Source organism: Corythoichthys intestinalis, chromosome 10 (genome assembly GCF_030265065.1).
Source record: "Corythoichthys intestinalis isolate RoL2023-P3 chromosome 10, ASM3026506v1, whole genome shotgun sequence".
Taxonomy (NCBI): Eukaryota; Metazoa; Chordata; class Actinopteri; order Syngnathiformes; family Syngnathidae; genus Corythoichthys; species Corythoichthys intestinalis.
The window spans coordinates 27007299-27020271 of record NC_080404.1 but is presented as its reverse complement, the minus strand read 5'-3'; the positions used below and the strand labels follow the sequence as shown (position 1 = coordinate 27020271).

Here is a 12973-nt window from a genome sequence, read left to right as displayed (position 1 = left end):
GCAGGAACCTGTTTGGATATTTCTGCCATAATCACTGTTTATGCATTGTGAACAATCCTTCTCTCATTCATTCATACAATTATTTTCCGTACCAATTATACTGACAAGAGTTTGCGGCACTTTTTTAAAGTATATTCTAATACGTGCCATGTCAGTGCTTATTTAGGGGTGTGGTGTATTCACATGTGTTTTTATGCGTTGAGATGTAAGGAATTGAGGAGCGGGTTTCCCATTGAGGCTTGTATAAGCACTTGGTTTTGGGTTTTAAATGTATGAAAAGTGAAGTAAAAAAATCATTTCATCATTTGAAGGAAAAAAGTAAAATAATTGTGTATGAAGCTGGATCCTTTATTGCTTTTCAAGCTTCTATGGCAGGTCGACCTAGTTGCAGGCATTGCAAACATAAGTGCCGTCTGGATCGATGATGTTTTAGCCGCATCAATAAGTGCTGAAATTGGATCTGGCCTTTTAAATTTGCTCAAGTGACGCTCATGATGTTTTTTTTTGACGCCGGAAGTGGGGTTGTCGAACATTTGAACAGTCTCGCCTATCCTGAAGTGTTCTGTTCTGGAATGTTTTGAAGGGCCGGAACATGTCTGCACTCATCAACCTGCACACTTAGACAAATAATGTGTTTACCTCTTTTTGACAATAACACCTTCTTTGATGTAGTCATTGTTGTCAAAGGACATTTACCAAAACTAGCTTAAAATAGAATACTATGATGACTCAGTACAGTTAAATATCTAATTGATTAATGTTTGAAAACATTTAATATTATAATGTAAAATATAACAATATAGATATTTTTAATTGCGACTTTTTGCTATGTTGATCATCATGAAGTCTGATTATGAATCAGTGCAGATGACTTGAATTTGAAATGCAGTGGTATACAGGGTAATACAAGGGAATATTGTATTAAATTACTCTGTTATTGGAGAATGTTCAGAAAGAAACTTGTAACTTCCTCCACAATAATTAGGTTAAACTGAACAAGGGATTCTTCTTGAGGAAAAATGTCAAACTGAGAAAAGAGAATATTTGTAAATGATTAAATTAGGGATGTCCCGATCCGATCACGTGAATGGAAATCGGGCTGATCGTGCAATTTTTCAGAGGATCGGATAGTGCTGAAAAGGATCTGGTTTTTAATTGAAAAAAATATATTTGTTTTTCTGCTTCATGCTGTTACAGCACCACACCCTCCCTCCTGCTAAGCAGTGCAACCAAACTAAGTGCAGCTTGTGTTTGCTACTTAAAGTTAACAATGATTGGCAGGTTTGTAGCTTTGAGCTTGCCAGAGAAGCTTGGTAGCTCCACATCAAAGGCAGGAATGTGTCAATCATCATTTAGCTTGTTACACACTCGCGGTAGTGTGCTGTGGCAACTCGCTGTGTAAGTGAGATGCTATTCTCAGCAGCGTGAGCGTCAAAGCGTGAGAGGATTTGAGTGGACTCACTCGCTCAATGAAGCATTTAATGAAGACAAGCATTTTCCTACCTTATTCTTGATTAAAAATACAGGTAGTCCCCAGGATACGACATAGTGGACTTTACGATGCCAGGGTCTCGTCCGCCGTTTGTCTCCAGATTTTTTTTTTTTCGTTTCGCTGTATAAACAGTACCTTATTGTATCTCAAAGTATATGATTTTTTACTTTATCAATATGACGTGCTTTGTCCTCACGAAACGTGAAGTTGCTCAGCTTTACAGACAGCAAACAAGGAAATTCTGCTTTTTAGAGCTTTTTACTTCCTTTTCTTTTGGAAAATTTGTAAAGCTCTAACACACATATGTACACTTATGTTCAAAACGACACACATTTTGACAATAAAACACTAGACAAAAACAACTTGCGTTCAAATGTCCATCTAGTCTGATCAACATGTACATTTAGTAGATGAAATTAGCCTAATTTTCAAACAAAACTCCGCTAGCTTTAAATTCTACGAATGCTAAGGTATTTACAATTCTCATTGTAAATCACTCAGACATAACTCCACAAACTGTAGCTCTAAACTTTAATTACAAATGCAAACACGCATACATTAGCTGAATCAACTTCTAGCTGTCCTTGATCCATGTCATAAGTCTGAGTATGTTCCTCAGTCATACAAGGCGACAGTCCAGCCAGACCCAACGTTGCATCTTGAGGACAGTGCATTCTCCATCATTAAACAAAATACAATACTTTTGGACACCGTAATTTCCCGAATATAATGCACACTTTTTTCCCCCAAAATCAACTTGTAAAATCATGGTGCGCATTATAAACGGGTACAGGGATGGAGACAAAAATATAAATATATTATATATACTGTATATAAAGACCGATTTTGTTTTTTTTATTGACACGGCCATGTTGTGTTGATGAAACGTATGCGGCGATCCGTTGCTGACCATTACGGTACGTGACGTCACCATTTTGTTTCGGTCGTGGCGAGCTAGGGAAGGAGTCGGAGGTGGAGTATCAAACAACGGAGCTAATCCGCGTTGCTTTATTGACATTTAGGCTGCAACAAAATACGCTAGCAATGTCGGTCTCACATGCAACCCATGTAATATAACTATCTTTCCGGCTGTTCCCTCAACAAAATACCTCCCCCCGGGGAACTATACAACGTGCCAACATAAGTTCCGCCGGTGAATTCTGTTATAACTCGCTGCACGGTAATACTTCACTCTGATTGGTCGAATGATTTCGTCCGTGTTAAATTCTACTTTTTTCACTCTTCATAAAGCACAGAATTTAGTTTCTTGAACTCATTTGAGTCGACGTTTATTGCAGCTCCGCAACTTGGACCGTAACAAACTTAACACAACACAGACTTTCTGTGTCCGTCAACTATCTCTGTCCCTCGGGAAACTCAAATCCAAATAACAATAGTTCCTATTTTACATTCGAGTCAACAGCGATGCGCTCTTCTGATTTCCGACATAAATCACCACTTTTATTTTACCGTATCAATCGATGGAAGAAGCATTTATTCATTCATTCATTCATTCATTTATTCATCGTGATGAAATGAGCAAGTTATACAGCAGGCTTTAAAACAAAAGTCAACTCTGTTTTGTTTTCTCCTGGATTCTGGTAAGTTGAAGAAGTTGTCAGATCATATTATTACCGTACATATTGTCAGTTTACGGTAATGTTTTAAACTACCAATGTGCTATGCTTGTGCTGTGTTTCACCAGTCAGTAAAATGACATTTCTGTATCGGTACACGAGCTCTGTTTTCTTGTATTCTTCTATTTATTGGTGCTAAAATTAGGGTGCGTGTTATACACGGGTACAATAATTTCCCCTAGATTTTACAAGTAAATTTGGGGTGCGCGTTATACACGGGTGCGCCTTATATTCGGGAAATTACGGTAGTTATTTTGAGATGTAAAAGTACTTAAAGGGTTCATTCCAATTGACATTTGAGTTGCGTCGCTAGCGTAGAAACTGAGCTCGTTCGTAACATTGGGACTACCGCTAATTTACCTTACGAAGCTTGGGTTTCGGCAGATTCTCAAAATCAGGTGTCGGGTGAAAAAATATGCGATCAGGACTTATCTACAATAAACTGAAAGCACACATTTTGGTAGAGATGAACATTTTGATTAGTTTCAGTCACTTAAGGTACTTTACGTGAAAGTAGAAACAAGCTGTCAATTGGAAGAAAAATATAAAAACAATTCAACAGCAGAATAATTTACATTTTTTATTGCTCTAAAATTGGCTATGAAACTGTTTTTATCTATATCTTGTGCGCTGAATTGGAGGGAAATAAGATAGATGTTGAGATGACCCGCAGCATAGCCGGAAGGTTAAGTGGTTGCTAAGTAATTGCCTCGTAAGAGGTAAGGCGCAAAGGGAAAGTCACTTTCCATGCATCGGAAAATAAGTTATGAATAGTAACAGCAACATCCTGTGGCCGCCCATTTGGCAACATTGTGCCATTCCCACCAGCAGTCACGTTTAAGCTAAAGGTTTCTTTTCAGCAGCTGCAGGGAACACCACTTTTTCTGCACTTCGAGGTTTACATGCACCCCCCACCCCCAATAAATATATTTTTCTCAATTCACTTGTTTATGCTTCGCAACCAACACATTTTCCATCACGCTGCCAAGGCCCCCCTGAGGGCATCTCGCTTATTATTATAAACACATTTGTGAGGTTGCAACATACGCAGTCTGCCATTTCCTGGCTCCGTATCCACTTTTATTAGGATAAATACCAGCGGAATAATGCCGTCCAGCTGTGACATAATAAACTTTTCTCTTTCTGCAGCGAGCTGATCGAACGAGGCATGCGTGCGTCAGCTGGTCAGCCAGATGAAAAAGCACAGTGTGAAATACAGTCAACAGAGGGATAGAAAATGGTGTGATTGAGTCTATTCTTGGCAGGCCTGGTTATGGATTCATCACAGTGGCGCAGTAGGTGTACGAGCACATTGATTATATAAACTGTAGCGGCGGCGGCTCATTCTTGATATATATTTATAAGCCGTGATTTATTCACAATTGTCAAGGTGAATTGGAAGTGATCATCTGACTGCTATTGTGGCATACCATGTTGTACTTTATTGTACTGTATAGAGGATGATGTAAGGCCCTCTCCACCCCTGCTCTTCAAAAAGACACTCATCAGGCTTTTATCTGACTCAATCTGCTGTTTAGGCTTTTAACCACTCTGAAGAGGAACAGGAACTCTCTTCTTGGCAGTCTGTTGAGTCCTGAGAGCCAACACTGACACACAAATGTGATTGTTTGTTATAAATTTACATTTTTCTAGGGCTGCCTTTTCCAAACTGTTTTGGACCAAGGCAAAGAAACATCTAATGCTGCATTATTGAAGAAAAATGTCATAAAAGGAAGTTGACATAAAGATGATTGTCTTTAACCTTTAGAGGGCAAGTGACTATTTTTGTTAAAGCCACAATTAATAACTATTCAACCTTCATTAAACATATTCTTAACTTTTGAGATTATACATTGACTTACAAATAGTTGAATGAGACCTCTGTCATAGCCCTAGGGGGTCTTTATAAAATGTACTTTCAGCAAACAACTTCGAGGACGATGGTGGGAACCCGGCCACACAAAAAACTTAAAATGTTTTGCCTGTGTTACGCCATACTGTACCTCTCTACCCCCACATTCATTACATTGTCATACAATATTGTTTAGCCACTATTAGATTCCCTCCCCCACGCTCTTCATCCTTCGCTTAGCCATTGGAAACTAGAGCTGAAACGAATCCTCGAGCAACTCGAGTAACTCGAGTTTAAAAACTGATCCAAGAAATTTTATTCACCTCGAGGAATCGTTGAATTTTGCCAGCTCTAAGCATCACGTTTTGCCTGGACTACTTTTAATGCGGGACAACGCGCTGACGTCACGTGCGTAGAGGAAGAAGCAATAAAAAAAAGAACAAAAAAAGAACAAACTTGCAGCTGACAACCGCTACAAACTACGCCAACGTTGCTAAAAACTACGGCCGCATGATGCTTGTGTGGTAGCAGGTAGTGTCCGATGCGTCTCATAGATATCGCATGCATTTAGGACAAGGTGCGAAACGACAGACTCGGCCGCGTCTGGGGCAGCGATAGTAAACAGCTGCCATTTTTAAGCAGTAGACTTCTCAGCGCTAATAAATATAACGTTACTGTCACTCGCTCACGTAACGTTAGCCCTTCGGAGGGCTAGGTTTCTATTGATTATGACCACTGTCGATGCGTGGCTAATGTGTCTTACATACAGGTTTCATTTAATCTGTAAAAACACAGTGCTGTAGAGTGATGGGGGTGTAAAATTAAAACGTAATAAAGCTAACTGTCAGTTTTAGCTCAGGGTCATTGCTGAATAAAACACCGTAGCACTGGTCCCTAATGTGCTCCAGGCAGTAGCAGGTATCATACATTTATTTTGAACACTGCAAAAACTCAAAATCCTACCAGCACGTACAGTTTAGACTAACTTAAAACTTAACTAGAACTTAAAAATAGCTCGACACAAATGGAAATTCAATTGAAACACGTGGGAAAAACACGTAGCTTTCAAGTGATGTGTGTTATCAAGCGTAATTACATTTTAGGTAAGAAATATGTTTTTTAAAATAAGATCTAGAAGTTTTTTTCGAGTGAAAGTTTTTTTTCAAGTCACATCTGAGATGCAATTGTTGGCTGTTTTCAACAATGTACATCGAAAATAAAGACATTGATTTACTGAAAATGGTTCAATATTGGATTAAATGTCTTTTTTTCTCATGTATATTTATAATTGCTCTTTACCTAAAAAAAAATTGTGTTATCCGATTACTCGATTAATTGATAGAATTTTCAGTCGATTACTCGATTACTAAAATATTTGATTGCTGCAGCCCTACTGGAAACAACATGTGTACTATATAGTTCAGTCCGACTGCAGTCGACCTGGGGAACAGGACTTGACTGCACTTGTGCGGTTATAAACGGAAACTTATTAAGTGTTGCCTTATTTAATAAAATAAACTGAAGTGCTAGACAACGCCTTGTATAAAGGACATTCATACAAAATATACTTGAGAAAAGTACTTAGGAATGCATGTGGCAAATGTCTTCAACCTCTGATAATCGGGGGGGGGGGGGGGGGGTCATAATTAAACAAACAACAAAAAAAAGACAATGGGCGTAGCCATTTTGTGATGTCGCATGCATGCTGGTTATTTTACTAACTACTACTACAAAGACTGTTCTATTATACAAAGACGTTCTATTTCACTTACAGTGTGTGTTGGAGTTTTTGGTATTGGAAATTAAAAGCGCCAGTGGATTGTAATGCAAATTAGACGGCTCAATGACACACAAACACATTTTAAAACTAGAAGGGCCTGTAATCCTTGGTTTAACGCCCCTTTTCACAACACTAAAATAAATTGCACACAAATATCCAACAGTGCTTCGCACAGCAGCAGCTCAATAGCAAAAATAAACAATAATATGGCTACAATGCAAGCATGTATAACCTTTTTGAAGACACCAAAAGACAATCTTCATTTTCGACCTTCAATTGGATTTTAGAAAATTTCGCTGTTTTTGAAAAGAAAAATATTGCTAATTCGTTTTTGTGCCATGCTAACGCCTCCTCTGTCAACAGTTTACTTTTGCGCCTTATTCAACGTTACCCGGTAGCAGCAAGGTGTCAGGTGGTGTTATTAACATAAAAAACATTTTTAACATATACCGTATTAGCCCGAATACAAGACGGTGTTTTATGCATTGAAATAAGACTGAAAAAGTGGGGGTCGTCTTATATTCGCGGTCTTGACGTTATACCCATTCACGACGCTAGATGGCGCCAGTTCTCATTGAAGCGATGTTCTGCCATGACCAGTGTTGGGCACGTTACTTTAAAAAAGTTATTAGTTTCATTACTTACTACTTCTTTCAAAAAGTAACTGAGTTAGTAACTGAATTACTCTATAGTAAAAGTAACTAGTTACCAGGGAAAGTAACTATTTCCGTTACTTTAAAAAGAACTTGTTGTATGTCAAAGAATTTGAAATTTTCTGAGCAGTATTCGAGTCAGTGGAATAGAGAAGAACAGACAGGTAGTTAACTTGTTAGGTGCTTCAGGAGATTTGAATTGCTTACCACAGATGTCGACAAAAGCTTTGCCCCGGGACATAAATTACACATTACATTTTCTTTCCTTTAATTTCGACAAATTTGAAATAGTGTCTATATCTCCACCTCTTAAAGGACAATTATTCTTCTGAATGCTCTGCCATCCCGACCCTGTGCATCTGTTTTGCGTGTGTGTGTTTGCCGCACGCGCTGTTCTGGTTTGCTTGTGAAATCACCGGCTCTGATTGGCTTACCACAACACATGAATCTAACCCTCAGCCAATCACAATCACTTCCATCGCATCTCTCGAGGGGTTGCATTCAGGCAGGCTCGTTTCCCGACAATTCACGTCACCTTCAAAGCGTCTGTGTCCTCTGGATGGAAGCAGAATTATTGCTGGCTGACAGTGGGAGATGGGAACGAGGCTAGCATCAGGTGTAGCAAACACAGAAACGTTACCAAACTTTGGAAAGCATTGTCTAATTGAATGAGCAGGGACAAACAGCTTGGAGTCAGAAGTACGTGCACTATTCTCGAACCTGAACGCACCCAAAGTCTTGGATGACAAATTAACAGAGCAGAGAGTCGACTCGACACGGCTGGTAGTTTCTTCAATTTATTCAGAGTGAGTTACGCACCGCTTTTGACCGTCAGTAACGGTAATGGCGGAAAAAGTAATTAGTTAGATTACCCTGTTACTGAAAAAAATAACGCCGTTACGTAACGGCGTTATTTATAACGGCGTTACTCCCAAGACTGGTCATGACAGATCTCAGCTACTCTTAAGGTTAACCAGTTTGCATTATTTTATTGCAATGTTTTTCCTTATTCAGATTTGTTTCAAGACTACAGTTGCAGTTAGACTTCACTTCGATGGTTAATGCAGTTATTGGGATTTTGTTGTTTTATCTCAAGATTGGTTTATTTACATTTAAAAAACCAGAAGCCATTCATTTACGAATGTGATTGCACTTTAGTTTACATAATTAAATGTTCAGATGTTAAGATTTGAATGAGGCAAAATAACATGCTTTTTCTCTCAAATATATTGTTATAATCATTTGTTACATATGTACTGTAATTATTTTCTGTATAAAAATTAATTTGGTGTTCAGAAAGTCTTTTTTTTCAAGCTTGAGTCATGAAAAACAGGGGTTCGTCTTTTAATCAGGGCCTTATATTCGGGCCAATACGGTATATTTTTTCATCAAAGTTAAATACGCTATTGTTTCAATATGTTGTATTTATTTTAAACAAACAAACAAAAAATAATGTACCAAAACTTTTTTTTCCCTCCAACACAAGGGGTTGCTACGGACCCTCAGCACCCCACTTCCGCGCGACTGTTTTTCAGGTAATGTACCCCACAATATTATCATTGGGTATTCAAGTGTAGCCTACATTAGCTAAAATGTGATGTGCTCATACTGTATGTGGACTCCAGGTCTTAGTTATAATTATATATATATATATATATTCTTTTATTACGAATAATTATTCATTCATTCATTTTCCGAGCAGCTTATCCTCACGAAGTATTTTTTAAAAGTTATTTAAAATATATCTGTATATGAATAAATACAGTGGTACCTCTACATACGAATTTAATTCGTTCCAGGACCTGGTTTGTAAAACAAAATGGTCGTATGTCGTGCGTGATTTACCCATAAGAATACATTATATTTCGATGCATCCGTTCCACGGCCCAAAAACCAACGCTAAATCCTTAATAAATAATGCTGGTACAATTACAAATAGCAATTACACATAGCAAATCAAATAGATTATAAATACGAATCTGTATGATAATAGTATTATTAATTTTTTATAATAATAAAGTAACAAATGGGGTTCTAATGTGACGGTTGTGTTTTGCATGCTGTTCCTGAATGCACCGTGTGACTGACGACAGCGAGAGTGGGGCGTGAGAGGTTTTACTTTCACTTTTCATGTTCTGTTGTTGTTGGCGTCGGCTAGGGCGGACAGTATCCGTGTTGTATTGCTTATGTTCGGAAATAAATAAAAACCTGACGAAGCTGGCGACTTCCTTGCCGATGTTACAATAATAATAATTGTCACCTTAACTTATAAAGACTGGTGAACGGAGCACGGAGGAGCACGTCAATATCATAGACATCTACCGTATTGTCAAGCCAGTTCACTGAAGTGCACACGACTCTCGTATTTTCTATCATTTTCATCCTAATGCCAATGGTAAGTGCCACCTTTTTTCCTTTTTTTAACCCCCACCTTCTTGGTACCCATATTGGTTTCTCTCACAAGAATCAGCGTCTGTGTGTCCTTCTTGCGGGGAAACAATGAAACTGCGACGCTGTCATAAATCGTCGTATTTCGGGCGTCTCGTCATATGTCGAGACAAATGGCGAGTCAAATATAATATAATTTGGATGTCGAAAGGATCGTATGTCGAGGTACCTTTGTAGTTATACATCAATAAAATGTTCATTACAATATAAATTAATGAAATTTACATGAGTATAAAAATATACTCTTGTCATGGCCCCCCAGTAACACTCCCCCCAATTTTTTTTTTTTTCCCAACCCGTTGTATTGAGCTGTCTTTTCATGGCCAAGCTCGTAACTCTGTTTAGTATTATATTTAATAAAAATTCCTTGTTGTTTTCCTCTTCAGAATTGGAAAAAATTATCTTGCTTAAATAGCTTCACATTCAATGGAAGCTGAGTGGGAAAAAGTTTTGAGAATCACCCGTGCACTTGCTGACATGGGTGACAGTTGTTGTTTATGCTGTAATGTATAATTATAAGCATGCATTCTTTGCCTGCTTGGATTTGACAACACCCACACTCACACTGGAGGGACTCTTCTATAGGTTTCAATTCCATAGCTGTGTGAAAAGCAGAGCGTCATAAAGTCCATGGTGCAATAATATAAATAGTTGGGGTGGGCTTGTTGGAAGCTGAGCTAGAAATAGGTTGACAATGTCACAACAATGCCTGCGTTAATTAGAGGTGGCACACGCTGTGCTAATGTAGACGTACAGATAACGGCTGTTAATTGAGTTAGATTTAAGTTCAAAATGTACAGACTGGCATACGGTTCTTTATTACCTGCTTTTGCAATCATTTAATTAATGGGATTGACTTAAGTAACAGGTTTTTGGGGATTTAAATTTAAAAGTTGTGAGAAAAGTAATAACTGACAAATGTTCAAAGTACTTCAGGACAGTAACAAAAGGATTGACTTTATTATGTCTCACCTGTCGTTACTCGCTGGCGCTTGTCAAGCGCTTCTGCGGTTAGTCTGCAAATCAAACGCATTTTAAACTCGCGTGCAGGAGATTCTGCATGAATTTTTGCTTGTCGCAGACGCTGGTGTGAAGTATTTGGAGGTACACTTTTTTTGCATTGTCCCACCTCATTCAATTCCTGGATTCTTGCTGACCTCTCCTTCCCCTCTCAGTCAGAAACCCTACCCTCAAATGTGCTTAAATCAACACATGTAAGCAAGGCAATCACGTTGGAGGTATCTAACGTAATCGTTATCTGTGCCATATAACTCTTCAGTATATTTCAAGCAGCAATATATTTATTTGTTTGGGAACTCTCAGTCATTGCAGCTTTGCTTTTATTAAGCAGGGATCTCCAGTAGAGTCTGTGCACAGAGGGAATGAGAGTAAAGACCTTTTATTGCTTTAAAGATTAATATTGTCGCCATTCGCAGGATGAAAAACAACCTGTAGACGCTTTGGCTTCATAAATCTTCCTGCTCTAGAATGTGCCAGAAGGAGGAGAGGGAAAAACACAAAAAATGGGCCATGTTTCACTCTCTGAGATCACATCCCCCTCTAAAAAAACATTGACTCCTGCTCAACATGAACTTACAGTATGATGTCACTCTTTCCACAACTTGAGCCACTCGCTGACTCGCCCTTTTAAACATGAAATCCTATTAGGTGATATAAAATATGCATGTATGTCATAGATGGGGTTCTTGCAACTATATCATATCATTTTTCCTATAATGGTCTTTTAACAAGATACCAATACCAAAACAAAAACAAATGTGTCATCGTGTTTCTCCTTAATCAAACAATTACCAGTGCAGTCATCGCCAAAAATTCTTTGGCAATGAGTCACATTAGTGTTTTGCTCGCTTTTCTGCTTTACTTTTCATGTTTGAGATTCACATTGCTTCTGTATTATATTGCAGGAATCTGTCTAGGAGTTAAAATATATTATGCATTTCTTCCTTAGTAAAAAAACTTGTTTTACAATTTAATACAAAAAAACACACACACATTACAGTGCATAATATTACCATCTAAAGTCTGACCTAGCTCAGCCAACTGCTTGATATTTTGACTATTGATTTTTGAATTTTCGGTTTGCCAGTGTCTGCATGATTGACATGTAGGCTACCCAATGACCACTTGACATAAAGAACAATCTCTGCTATGTGTAATGATTGATATTTTGAGTCATCAATAAATTTGTAACATTCTTGTGGAACATTTCTGAATTCCATATAGTCCGTTAGCATTGCTCCATTCCAAACGACGCAACAAATAGGTTTCTATTTTAACCAATACAACGTAGTCCCACATCATCCGCTCAACTACAATCTGGATCCGCTGGAGTCCCTCCTCTCCGAAAAAATGTGCCAAAAATAAGGACAATGTTTATTTCCTGGTCAATTAACCTGCAGCCGAATCAAGTCCTGCTGTTCAGCACGGACCAAACAGGAAAAAGAACGTGCTCTCCTCCGTTTTGTGCATGCGTCCGCGGGTATAAGGACCAGATGAGAGATGTATGCACGCACACTGCAAATTTATACATCTTAATCAGATTATTTTTCTTAAATCTAGTCAAATAATTTTCTCCATCTTGTTTTGTGTGTTAAAGACTAATTAACAGATTAATGTGTCAGATTATTCCATTTACTTTAAGTAAATATTATTTTTTCGATTAAGCTCATACAATCTAAAAGTTATTTTTCACGTAAATCAAGGATACTTTTTTTTCAACTAATGTTTTGAACAATATCTATTCTCCAACCAAGAACATTTTGACAAAGATTAAATACACCGTATTTTTTGGACTATAAGGCACAACTGAGTATAAGCCGCCACCCACCAAGTTTGACATGAGAACGGCATTTGTTCGTAAATAAGCCGCACTGGACTATTAGCTGCAGCTGTCCTCACTGTATTATGGGATATTTACACAAAAGATAACCGGAAACACCTTACTTGATAGCGGCATTGTAAGACAGTCATAAGACCAAATGAACCACCATGAAGCTTTGAACCGATTGGCTTCAAAGCTTTATTGCCTGAAGAAGTTTCATATCATTTCACTGCTCCTTTGGCGGAGACTGTCAACCTTTGCTGCCACCT

General features: G+C 38.2%; 1 protein-coding gene across 2 annotated transcripts in view; it reads left to right on the top strand.

Moving 5' to 3' along the window:
* The window catches only part of arid5b (AT-rich interaction domain 5B), a 288024-nt gene that overhangs the window by 103983 nt on the left and 171068 nt on the right, over positions 1-12973 (top strand). The window lies entirely within an intron of this gene.